Raw genomic sequence first — 13,277 nt, forward strand, 5'->3', positions numbered from 1 at the left:
CACCGCCCCCAGGGGGGCCTCCACACGCAGGAGCCTCCTCACCCCCCACCCCGAGACCCACCTGCTCCTCCGCAGGGTGGGCACAGTCCTCACTGGCCCCCGAGCTGCCTCAGTTTACCAGTCGGTGGCTTAGTGCCTCACCCTGCCCCTCTCTGTGGTCACGTGGGCCACGTCTGTCTCCCAGGCCCGTCCCTGACTCAGCAGCTACTTGCTGAGAATTCCCCTTCAACGGTCCGTGCACCTCACGGAAAAGAGAGCGCGGCCCGGTCGGCTGAACGACTCTGTCGGGGGCAAGTGACCCTCCCGCCTCCCCGCGTGTCTCCGCAGATGCTCGCCCCTCGCCCCCCGAGGGTCCCGAAGGCAAGCCCCCTACCCGGGCTGGGACAGAAGGGCCCGCCGGCCCCTCCGCGGACACGGAGCCGCAGGTGCGTGCGGGGGGCGGGAAGCATGGTTCCGGGTGACTCCTGGGGCAGCTCCGCCCGCCTCTCGAAGACGTGGAGACCTTTTGTTCCGGTTTTAAGTCGGCCGCATGCAGCACTCAGGCAAAACCAGATGGATGTTTTTCCCAAATCAAGTTTTTATATTATTTTTACTTATAATTTTCAATGGAGATTAGTATGAATTTAGCAAGTAACACTTCTAAGCCCTAGCTAGCTAGCGGTCCACTTATTACATGCTATTTTTTTGTTTTGTTTTCTTAACATCAGTATGTGGTTGCCTCTCACACTCCCCGCCCCCCAACTGGGGAACCTGGCCCACAACCCAGGCAGGTGCCCTGACTGGGAATTGAACTGGCAACCCTTTGGTTCTCAGGCCCTCACTCAATCCACTGAGCCACGCCAGCGGGGGCCGTTACATGCTGTTTCTAACCCCAGAGTCAGGAAAACGAAACAGTGCTCTCCGTGGGCGGGAATCTGGGCTGTGAGCTCGGCCACCACGTAGAGGGAGACCCCGGGAGGAAGTGCAAGAACGAGGGTCCCCCGTGCCCTCGCCTCCCCCAGGGGAGCCCTCGGTCTGCGCTGCCCCTTCCGACGTCTGAACGCAGGGACCTCGGCGCCGCCGTCCCCTGGGTGTGCTCTGCGGGGCCCCAGCCGGCGGGGCCGCACGGAGCCCCAGGCGGCCGCTGCGCAGCTCTCGGGCTGGCTTCCCCCAGCACGCGGCGTGTCCTCCGTGCGCTGTTGACCTTGGGGTGGCCACCCCGGCCCGGACCAGACAGACAGGGGCGCGGGGGACACACACCTTTGTAAAACCACGGAGCGTGGCCCGAAGCCCCGGTGCCTCTGGCCCGTGGAGATGCTCACGCAGATGCTGGGGGACCCGCTTCTCCCGCCTCATGACCACGGTCTCCACGGCGACCTCCTGAGGCCATGGCTGCACCCTTTCTGCAGAGTCTCCCCGGGAAACCGGAACCGTCATGGCCCACGGGCGCTGGGACAGGAACAGAGGGGAAAGGAGGAGAAGCACGGAGCCCAGACGGCCAGGTAGGCTGCCGCAGACCCGCCGTCCCGGGCGGAGGTCCCGCCACCGGTCACCTGGGCCCCAGGTCGCGAGTCTGTGCCGGGGGTCACTGCGCGAGCTGGCTGACAGCCGGGGGGAGGGGCGGGGGGCGGGGGGGGTTCTCCTGTGGGGAAGCAGCGCCCCGTCCAAGTCTCGCTCGGCCTCCGAGGCTCGGCCTCCGCGGCTCAGCCTCCGCTCCGGAAAGGACGGGTCCTCGGGGTGGCGGTGGCCCCGGGGGGAAAGCAGAGAAGGGACGCGCAGCAGCCGGCCGGCCGGCGTGTCCTGTGAGCTCTGGGGAGAGTCCACCGACGCTCGGAACCGGCACCGGCACCGGCCAGCCACACGGCCGTGCCCTCGGAGCCTGTTTGCCGGCCTGGCGCGGGCTCTCCCTCGCGGCGCCCCCCCCAACCCGGGCTGACCGTGGCTCTCGCAGATGAAATGTCTGCGAAACCAACAACAATAGCTCTGAACAGTAGTAGCTCACAGTAGCACTGAATGAGTTAAATGCTGTTGTTTTTTCTTTTTACCTTTAGTGGAGTCGTTGTACAGGTTTCTCGGGGGAAGGCCCATGAAACTTAAAAACCTCGTCTTACTATCTCAGCGAGAGGGGTGTAAGAAACGAGTGATATTCCTTAAGGATTTGTCAAGTGCGTGGACGAGTCTGTCACGCACCTTGATGCCCCCAAGGCTGCGGGACAAGAAGTAGTAGCCCGCTCTCGCCCTCTGAGCCCAGCACACCTGCCTGCCCCTGCACCCCCACCTCGCCCCCCAACCCCGCTCTCCTGGGCCCCCCCGCCCCCCTGCTGCCCCTTCACTGGATGGATGGGCCGACACCCCCTGTTTGCTCATTCGCTTGTTTTTTCTTCTTAGGATGTAAACCCCGAAGATAGTGACTAATTTTATGATTTTCTTACATGGAACATTTAAAGCGTTGCACCTGTGCTTTCTCGTTCCTGAGCCTCCGTAAGCCTCACGGGAAACTTCTTTTTACTGGTTGAGCAGCTACTCTTCTGCAGTGGAACAGAACACACAGCGCTTTGTCTCGCGGGTTTGGGGCGAGGGCGGACTTGCGGTTTCGGTGCGAACCTGGAGTCCGTCAGGGGCCCCGCACGGCCGGCAGGGCACGCGGAGCCGGCTGTGGGAAGGGCCGCCGGGGGCGGGGCTTCCGGAAGCCCCGGCGCCGGCATTCAGGCCCCCCCCCACCCACGTCTCCCCAGGGGAGCCACGTCCCGTACCCCCCGGGCCACGCCGGGGAGCGACCACACCCTGGCTGACTCTGAGCCTGGTTCAGGCCACGCGGTGAGCGGCAGCGCGCTGACTACTCAGAGTTCTCACCCGTGCAGACGTGAACTCTCGGAAGGTTGGGAGGATTTCTGTCCGTTTTCCCTCCTGTTCAGCTTCACGTCACTAGTGTTTTCAACCTGAAGACAGAGACTTTTCCCCAGCTCCTAGCTCAGCGCTGTGCCCGCGCAGTCACTCACGGCCTGCCCATTCTCGCTGGGAGTCGGGGAGCCTCCGGGGTCAGGTGGGGTCAGGCGGGGTCGGGTGCGGGTCAAAGGCCCGGGAGGCAAAGGAAAGAGGAATGCACAGCGGACAATTCCCATGTCGCAGTCCGCCTGCTCGAGGCCCAGGGTTCCCACACCCACCCCCTGCGACGGCCACACGCTGCCCGCACCAGAGGCTGTGGCCTGGCCTGCGTGCACAGCGTGGCCTCAGGGGGGCGGAGCTCAGCGGGGCGAGCCCGGGTGCCCGGTCACGACTCCCGCCTGGGCTCAGGGGTGCGCCGTGGGGCTGCTGCATTCCGTGAGTGCTGGTTCCCAGGCACACAGCAGTGGGGTCCACGAGGCCATGCACAGGACAGGGGTGTGTACTGATTGTGCACGGAGGAACGCGCGAGAGCACTGTGGTGTGTTTCCTTTTCGCTTCGGACGTTTGTGTTTCCGCACAGGTGGGTGAGGCCGCCAGCGCCGGCCGCCAGGTCGTCGTCACCGCCCCCGAAGGCCCCGGGAAGGACTTGGGGGCCGAGACCACCGTCCTGCACTTCCTCAACGGGGACACGCAGAGGATCCTGCCCGACCAGAGAGTGGTGCGTGCATGCATGCAGCCTGTGAGTCTGTGCCTCACACAACGGTCGGAGCCGCCCAGCACTAGACGTCTCCCTCCGGGGCTCAAGGACGGGGCGGGGGGGGGGGCGGCGGCGACGGGGCAGGGGCCAGGGCGTCAGTGAGCTGAGCCCTCCCAGCCACTGCTCCCCGTGGGCTCAGGTCTGCGCATGGAGGTGGGAGTAACCTCCGCCCCACCCCGCCCCCTGGGCTGTGAATTCTCACTCAGCCAGTTAGTGGCCGGCAAGCCTCCCTAAGCCTCTCATGGGGAGGTGACGACAGGACCCACCTCAGCGGAGGGTCATGGCCCACTCCCGCCCCGCCTCAGTGCTCCCCAGAAACACAACAGGGGACACTGGGAGAAAGTGCCTTAGTCACGGGCTCAGCATTCAGGTGGTGGCAGGGGCAGGCGGAGTCGGGAGCCCCTCCAGGTACGAGCTGGAGGGCGGGTCGCAGCAGGTGGGTTCTCCTGTCTGCACGGGAGTGGCTTGCCCACAGTGCACTGTCCCTGTGGCCGCCCGTGGGGCACTGCGTGCTGGGTGCTGGGTGCTGGGTGCTGGGTGCTGCGTGCTGGGGAAGCAGGGGGCATGGGCCTGGGGCCACAGGGTTGGGGGCTGAATCACTGCCCGTGACCATGAGCCCGGATATGAGCAAGTCAGCCTGCTCAGCCTCAGTTTCTGCGCCCAAACACGTAGGAAATACCTGGTTCACACGTCAGTGTTCTCAAGGTGGGGGGTGGCCCCCCGGGAACATCTGTGGCGTCTGCAGACATGTCTGGTTGTCGAGAGCCGGCGTGGGGGGCGCTGGTGCTGGCCTGTCGTGGGTGGAGGCCAGGGGCGCATGGTGTGGCCCCCCCCACAGCAAAGAGCGGCCTGGCCCAGACTGTCACTGGGCTGAGGTTGGGGACCCGTGACAGACCATTACAACCGAATGTCCTCCGCGCCAGTGCGGCTCGGCGCGGAGTAGGTGCTCAGGGACCGCTCACCTGGGCTCGCGGGCACGGCTGTCAGCCCCGGGGTTGTCATCAGCACAGGGCGGGGAGCCTCCCGTGGAGGTCAGCAGCACGGCTCCCTGTGCGGGGGGCCGCCGGTGTGGGGCGCCGTGACATGGGCCCAGTGGGCCGGGCGTGTGTGTGGCGTGGGGCATTAGATACACATGTGGAGATGGATGCATAGGCCTGGGAAGGAGAGTCGGCAGAGTTTGGGGTTTCCCGGGAAGACCTGCAGAGACGCAGGTATCCTTCTGACGACTCTGGTTCACCGCGATTCTGACTCAGGGACACGGGCAATTCGCAGTCAGTCGCCGCAAGTGCGGCCTGGAGCCCCGGGCGGGCGGGTGTGTGGCGGACGGATCACAGCCTTTCTGCGCTGAGACCTCACCACCTCGTGCTCCGTGCATTTCTTTTAAAACGTCCTCGTGGGAATCGCCGGCTTTATCGTCTTCTTTACGGAGCTCTGCGGCCCCGACGGCCAGGGCGCCGGCGGAGCGCCCCTTCGTGTTCCGGTCGGTTCCCCTGGTTTCCCGGGGCGGCCCTGCGGTAGCTCTGTGCTCTCTCCCCGCCCAGGCCCCCGGGCCTCCCTGGGGGTGGGGTTAGAGCCCCCACGGAGAGGTGGACTCCCACTCGAGGCATCACAACCCAGCTCAGCGACAGGCACCACCGTGAGCCCGTCAGCCTCCTGGGTCTGCCTCGCCTGCAGCCGGCCACTTTTCAGCGACTCAGGAGGGTGTGGGGGTGCGGAGACCAGGGCGGATCTGGGACGGGGGAGGATGGCCAGGAGGATGGGGTGGGGGGCACCGTGGAAGGTCCGCGCCGGCCTGTGGTCAGGGTGGAACCCGCTGGACCCGGCGCCTCCTGAGTGGCTCCGGGCCTTTCCCCTCCGCCTTCTCCGGTCTCGGGGAACCGGGCCCCGACGGAGGCTGGACCGTGTGGTTCCCGTAGTGACTGAGACGAGCGCCGTCTGCTCCCCTCCCACCCAGGGGGCAGCTACCCGCGCAGGACGCACGCCTGCGTGATGTGGGCGGTGCGGCCGGGAAACCCCGTCCTCGGGGCTGAGCGGCGGGGTTCACGGTCACAGGGCCTGAGGCTCGCGTGACGGGGACACAGGAGGGTTCTGGGCCTTGTCCTGGGTGGGCCTCGGGGTTTGGCGGGTCCTGATCTCTCAGACTGTCGGGGTTTGAGCACCAGCTCCTCCTCGGAGCCCCGCCCCTCCCCGCGGGCAGGGCAGGCCCCTCCCACCTGCGGAAGTCCTCCGCCGAGGCGGAAACCAGGTTCGGGGCGCTGGTACGGACCGCACCCCCCAACACCCGCACCTCTGTGCTCGCAGGTCTACTACTGCGCAGGCGCCCAGACCACGCGCACCACCCACCCCAGCGGGCTGCAAGTCCTGCGGTTCCCCGACAAGCGCACAGGTCAGTGGCATCGCGCGGACCTGCGTCACCCGCCCACCGTGTGCGGGCGCCGCACGTGGGCTGTAGGGGTTGGAGCCTGTGAGGCAAGTTCCGCGTGGCCGCTGTCGCCCCATAACTCGGGGCGTGAGTTCCTTAGTGCGGCCCGGGACGCGCGCGTCCTCGCCCGCCTCTCATCGGGCAGCTCTGGGCCCGCTGCTGCCGCCTCCCGAGGCCTAGGCAGTGTCACCAGGCCCCAGGCGGCAGGTTCCTGCCTTCGCTCCTGTGCGTGGGCGCTCCTGTGCGTGGGCGCGTGCGCTGGGAGCCCAGACCCCAGGTGAATGAGCAGCCCCCCACCGCTGAGCCGCAGCCCCGCGCTCTCAGAGGCCTCGGTTCTGCATGCGCTCCAGACTACTGCGCGTTCCGGTCGAGGCCCGAGGCTCCGGCTCCGGCTCCGGGAGCTCGCTGCCAGGCGCGGTGGTGGCACCTTCCCTCTCGCTGTGACCGTGACCCATCCCTGCCGGTGCCCCGTCAGTGACCCGGAGGCCCCCTGAGCTCGCAGCGCCCTCCCTGGTGCGGACTTGTCCCCCCACTCAGGGCGCTCAGTGGTAGTGACTTTTAGTTTCAAATCCTCACCAGAGGCTGCGTGTCTGTCGATCTGGGAGAGCGAGGAAGTGGAGGGGGGAGAGGGAGAGAAACTTCCATGCGAGAGGGAGAGACTTCCATCGGTTGCCTCCTGTGCGCACCCCGACCGGGCACCAAACCCACAACCTCTCGGTGCACCGGGTGACACTCTGACTGGTGGAGCTGCCCGCCAGGGAGGCCTCACCTTCATTGAGCCGCCACCGTCCACTGTCCACCAGGACTCTGGACGCGGATTTTGCCTCTGGAGGAAACGTTTCAGAGCCATCACCACAGTGGGCCGCCTCCCGGTGTCTCCCCGTCTCCTGCAGCCGCCACCGCTGTCTGTGCGGAGTGGGGTGTCTCCCGGAGTCCCTGCTGCTTCGCTGAAACCAGCCAAGCCCTAGTCCTGTCCCTGGGGTGGCCAGCAAGCCACCCCCCGAGTGTGGGAGCCCCGGCCCTCTGGGGGGGCTGGGGCTCAGCTGTGCCACAGTGGCCAGACCACGAAGTGCTTTCTTTCCGTGGAAAGGGGTGTGTGTGTGTGCGTGCGGGCTGGGAGAACCGCAGCCCTCAGGGCCGGGGGCTGTCTGCACTCCCAGGCGCCCTCTGGGGGCCTGGAACGTGTCCCCTGGGGACAAGGGGGGCGGCTATAACACACGTTTTTTTAAAAGGGCAAAGGAGGCCAAAGGTCAGCACTTCCGGTTAAAACTAAGTCAGTCCTGGGGAGTGTAATGCAGTGTGTCGGCTGGAGTTACAGCGTTTCCTGCATGTCTGAAAGTCGCGAAGAGAGCGGATCTTCACAAGTTCTCGTCGCGAGAACACAGCGCCTGTGACTGGGTGCAGTGTGGGTGGGGACGGGACGCAGATGTCCCGTCGGTGCCGGCCGCGCCCCGATGCGAACCTGTGTTCTGCAGAAAAACTCCACCCCGACGGCTCCAAGGAGACCCTGTTCCCGGACGGGACCGTGCAGCGTCTGAGCGGCGGGCGGGAAGAGACGGTGTTTCCCGACGGGACGTGCGTGCGCGTGGAGAGGTCGGTGTGAGGGGTGGCGGCCCTCGGACGCGCCCCCAGTTTCGGTTCGTGTAAAAGTCCGGGACGTCTTTCAGTTAGTTTTCCTGAAGGCTCCCATGTTCGTCTGGATGTAAGGACAGAGAACCGTGCCCTTGACCCTGTGCCCTTGACCCTGCAGCTGGGTGTCAGGGCCTTGTCTGAGCTGCTTCGAGTGGACTCGAACCCCGATTTTGAGTGTCTCCCTCAGCGACCTTGGTCGCGACCCCGAGCGTGCGCCCACCTCAGCCCCAGCCCTCTAGAAGCCAGAGCCCAGAGCAGAACAGGCGTAAACCATGTCCGACTCCCCAGGAAGGTGCTCACGGGTGCACCTGTGCCCGCGCCAGGATGCGCAGGGACGAGACCCCGGCGCAGACGCCGTGCCGGTTGGGGAGTCGAGACTCTCGCTGCTCCTTTGCCCCCGACAGCCACCGGCCCCTGAGCGTGTGGGGCACACACCCTGCCCCTCCCCCCCAGTTCTGCCACCGCGAGCCCTCCTCGCTGCCCCCTGGGTGACGGCAGCGGGCCCCACCGTTCCCCTCCCAGCAGTCAGGTTCGCCTCCTGACCTCTGGGGTCGCTCCTCTTGGGTGGTGGTAGGTTGTGTCCAGGTCACTGCCCCTGTGAATGCTGCACCCTCCCGGGGTCTCCTCCGAGATGAGACCCGCAGCACAGGGCGCCGGGTGCCGCATGGCCAGCCTGTCCGGCCTGCCCAGTCCCCCCTCCGGGCGTTGTCCCCAGGCCTTATCTCCAACCCGCGGAGCTCTGCCTTTCAGTCCCCTGGGCCCCCTGTGGGCTGGCACTGCCCCGGCCTTTGTGCATGCTCGCCCCTCGTCCACCGAGACCTGAACGGGGGACCCAGTCCCGGGCCACATCACCCACGCCCGCAGCCCTGGCTCCCACGAGGCCAGCTGACACGGCCTCCCCCTCCCCAGGAACGGCGACAGGACCATCGTGCTCAGCAATGGGCAGAGGGACATTCACACGGCCCAGTTCAAGCGGCGGGAGTACCCGGACGGCACCGTCAAGACCGTGTACGGCGGCGGCCTCCAGGAAACCAGGCTCACCTCCGGGAGGGTGAGGGTCAGACGCGACACCAGCAGCCTCGTGCTGGACCAGAAGCGGGCCGCCCACCACTCCCGGTAGGACCCCCAGGAGGGGCCCGTGGGACCGACCAGTTACGGTTTGTCAGAACGGAAACAAAAAACGAGTAGAAGACTCGCTGCCCCGAGTGACGGACGGAGAACCACACAGAATGTCCGGGCCACCCCGCTCGTCTGGGAGTCGTGCAGGATGTGAGACCTGCCTTCGGCTCTCCTGGTGTGGGGAAGCGGTGGGGCCACCACCGGTCAGGGAGCAGAGGGGACGAGGGAAGGGCCCCGGGACACCCAGCAAGGCTGCAGGCTCCGCACCGGGGGCCACGGGGGCCTCTCGCACGTGCAGCACCGTCCCCCTGTCACCCGGCGGGCCACCCATCCTCTGGTCGGCGCTCAGCTTCTCCCGGTCCCCCCAGCCTTCCCGTGGCCCCGGGCTTCTCACCTGCTTCCCCAGATAGACACACACGCCTCTGCTTTATAAACAGACGTCTTACTGATGGAGGGAAGGAAACCACGTTTTCTATTTTTAAAAGGAATAAAATGAAATATGTCCTACCACATTCTTGTGTGTTATAGTCATTTCATGTATTTTACCTTAGCTTCTTGTTGAGTATCATTCTGACTCGTAGGTTGGAGAGCAGGCTGGCTTCTCTGCCTTCGCCCCCGTGTGTCTCTGGGCTGTCGGCCGCTCCAGTGCCCGGCTGGGGCCGCGTGAGGCAAGTCCAGCCAGCCAGCCAGCCGGGCAACCGTCAACCCACCAACCACCACCCACCCACCAACCACCAACCAACCAACAAACCCCAACTAACCACCAAAAAACCAACCAACCAACCACCAACCAACCAACCAACCAACTAACCACAATCAAGTGACCACCCACCCACCCATGCACCGCCCCCCCCGCTCTGGGGCCCGCAGCCAGGCTGCTGCCTCGCTCTGGGCGGGGCCGTGCTCCTGCAGCTGGTACGATGTTCTTGGTGGGTCTCGGTGGAGGGTGACGTTGGAGGGGAGAAGGTGTGGCCAGCAGGTGGACGGGTGAGAAATGGGTCCCAGGGCGCGAGGGACATCACCGTCATTGGGTGATGTTGGGACGACGGCGTGTCTGCACATGTCTGAGGACGGGGGGCGGTGGGGTGGACGGGTGGGGGTCTGGGGCAGTGGGAAGGCTCGCTGTTCCGGGGGTGGGAGCGGCTGAGGCCAGGGTGCGGGTCCCCAGGTCTCCACCGCCGCCGCCCCCACGGTCTTGGCCGAGGTCCCCGAGCTGCAGGCGGAGCAGGTGCCGGGACTCGCCGCGGCCAGCGGTTCGCTGGGCGGTTGCTCTGTCCGAGTGCCGGTGGGACCGACGATATTTCTGTGTTGTTTCCTGCTGTCTCGGGGCGAAGGGGCCCTGCCCTGTCTCGGGGCCTGAGGTGCAGCGTGAACGATAGGTGGTAGTGAGTGACATTTGACCCCCAAAATCCTTTTAAAATTTCCAGCCTTTTATCTCGTACCTCACAGGCCCCGAGCCAAGTGAGCGAGCCCAGGGCCCCGAGAGCAGAGCGGTCACATGACTAAAATTGGTGCTGCTCAGTCAGACACACGCACTCACACCGAGGAGCGTTTGAGATGCCCACTCGGGGGCTGCACCCCGGACTGGCCGCAGCAGGACCCTCAGACGGGGCCCAGGGGTCTGCCGGGGGAGGGGGCCGTGTCAGAGGTCAGGAATGGCAGTTTCAGAGTCACAGGGGCGACATGAGGTGATGCTGGTAGGCGGTTGGGGGCGCGGAGCTCAGTGGAGATGACCCCGGGAGAAGCCGGCGGCCGTCAGGTGCGGGCTGTCCGCAGCCCGTGTGCGTGAGCGCTGATCTGGCCGGCGCTCCTCCCGACCGGGCTTGCTGCCCGGGGGGACACTGGGCCGGTGTCCGGAGGCCAGCGGACGTGAAAACGAGCGCGAGGGACCCAGGGCAGTGGACACGTCCGGTCTGGTCCACGTGCAGAAGCCCACGCCGTCAGGGCCCGCGTGGGCAGGCTCCCGGCGTGGCTGAGAGGAAGCGCAGCGCACCTCCCTTGCAATGGGGCCAGGGTTCCACGAACTTCGCACGGAAACGTGGAGCGGGGACCCCGGAAGCTGGGGCCGGCGGGCTGGGAGGGAGTGACTCAATGGAGAGGCCGGAAGCAGTTGGGACCCACGTGAAAGTTCCTTCACATTTCAGTGCCTGGAAGATTCACCTCTTTTATTTATTTTTTTTAAATAATGTTTTTTTAAATTTTTATTTATTTTTAGAGAGGGAAGGGAGGGAGATAGAGAGAGAGAGAAACATCAATGTGCGGTTGCTGGGGGTTATGGCCTGCAACCCAGGCATGTACCCTGGCTGGGAATCGAACCTGGGACACTTTGGTTCCCAGCCCCGCGCTCAATCCACTGAGCTACGCCAGCCAGGGCTAGATTCACCTCTTTTAAAACACTAGTAAACCCCCTGTTATCAAGCATTACGGAACCTGTGGGCCTTTGCATTGCTCATTTTACTCATTTTGGTAAGTCACAGTCCGTGCGTGCTGGCCCTCGGCCTGGATTACGGGCACACTTGCTTTGTCTGGACGCTTTTCCCTGTGCTCCCGTCTCTAACAGACTGCCTTCAGGTGACCCCTCCACTTCAGGAAGTGTTCTGATAGGCTGCGGCCCACGCTCATGCATGGCGCGCTGTTCAGTCTCGCCCTCATCATGGACTCCGAGCAAGTAGCGGCAGTGCGTCGTTTGCCGCCGAGCCCTGGAGTGGGGCCACGAGACTCCCGGTCGCCGCTGGGTCAGGTCCGGCCGAGGTTTGGGACACCGCAGTGGAGTTCGGCGATGCGCAGATCGCTGCAGGCCAGCCTCGGCCTCCGGGCACGGTCCCCATGCTCGGACAGCATCGGCAACGACCCACCATCTGAGAATTCCCTGGGAGCCAGGGACAGTCCCGTTCCACAAAGGGAATATGAGAACCGGGTACACAACGGCCCTTCGGCTGACCTGCGGGGGGCTGGCGTGCCAGCCCGGCTGAGGACACGGGGGCTTGTCTGTCACCCGCCCCCTAGGCACCGAGGAGCCCGTGCGGGTCCGGACCCTTGGCCCCATGCCAGGCCCTCGGGCATGGCCACAGGTTCCCCCCCGCCATCTGCAAGTTCAAAGGACAAAGAGAGAGGAAAAGGCCCCCACGACGATGCAGGTGGTCCTCCAGCGGACGGGACGGCGCGGCTCAGCCAGCAGCGTCCGAGGCCCCGGCCACCTGCTCTCCAGACAGCCTGACGGCCAGACGGCCCATGCCTGGGCCGTGCTGGGCTCGCCCTGCCGGCCACTTGAGCAGGCCCCGGCTCCCGGCGTGGCGGCGTCTGGCACGTTTTCCCGTGCGCGCCGCCAGCAGCCGAGCAAGAGGACGGGCTGGGCCATCCGGTGGGGACGCCGGTCGCACTTGGCCTCCAGCAAGGAAGCCGCTGCGCTGCAGACACACGGAGGAGCAGCTGTGTGCACGGCCCCCCCTCCCCCATCGCAGTGGGCTCTGCCCCTCATCATGGGGAGAAGAAGCCTGGTCACTGGGCCTGAAGTCCACGCCGGGCCTCCGTGTCCATGCTCGCCTGGCCTCCCGGTTTCTCGGGGGTCACCAGAGAGAGCCCTGTGGGTGTGGTACTTAGCACCAGCGCCTGGGCTTTGGGGCTCCTGAGCGCTCCTGGCGGCGGTGCAGGGCCAGCCCATCCACCGGCTCAGTGGGATGCCCCACGCCCAGCTGCCCCGTGCAGCAGGCCACCCCCTAGGTCGACAGCCACCGGGGGCACCCGCCGCCAGGCTTCCAAAGCGGCAGATGAAATGACACCATCCCAGCACTGCGTGGCTGCCCGTCCCTGGGCTCTGCTGTGGGGACCCTCTGGCTGGGACACGTCCCTCTGGAGGGCTGCCCAAGGCCGTGCGCACACTGCCTCGCTCCTCGTCGCTCCTGGGGCTCTTCCTGCTGGGCCCTTGGCACACAGTTCCCTCCTCGCGGCCACCTGTGTCCTCAGTGGCCGCTGAGGACCCCGCGGGGAGAGCGCCCGGCGTTTGAGAGGAGCCGTGCGCAGGGCAGCCTGGCGGAGAGGAAGCCTGGAAGGTCATGGCCAGGACTTCAGACCATGGTCTTTAGATGGGAGGGGGCCCTGGGAGGAGTATGAGCTGCAGGACAGTGTGGGTGTGGTCAGCCCTGGGCGGAGGAGAGGACAGGGAGTCGCCGGGGGGGTCAGGTGAGAGGCAGGTGGGGATGCAGCTCCAGGCACCGACTGGGGAGACTGGTGGGCGGGCCCCCGGCCGGTCAGGGAGAGAGAAGGAGCAGGAGGGCCGCCAGTCACTGCGGTGGGGGCTGCGGGCAAGTCCTAGCAGGCGGGAAAGTGACACCCAAGGGGCCGTGGACACGTCACCTTGCAGCAGGAGCAACTTCACGTTTGTTTGATCCACACCCGTCCCCTCACCTGCCCGGGAACTGGCCGCAGGACGGAAGAACTGTGTCTGTGTTAGCTCAGCACAGTGTCCGCAGAGAGCGGGGCTCG

This window comes from Phyllostomus hastatus, unplaced genomic scaffold (genome assembly GCF_019186645.2).
Source record: "Phyllostomus hastatus isolate PE091 unplaced genomic scaffold, TTU_PhHast_1.1 phas_contig_40, whole genome shotgun sequence".
Classification (NCBI taxonomy): domain Eukaryota; kingdom Metazoa; phylum Chordata; class Mammalia; order Chiroptera; family Phyllostomidae; genus Phyllostomus; species Phyllostomus hastatus.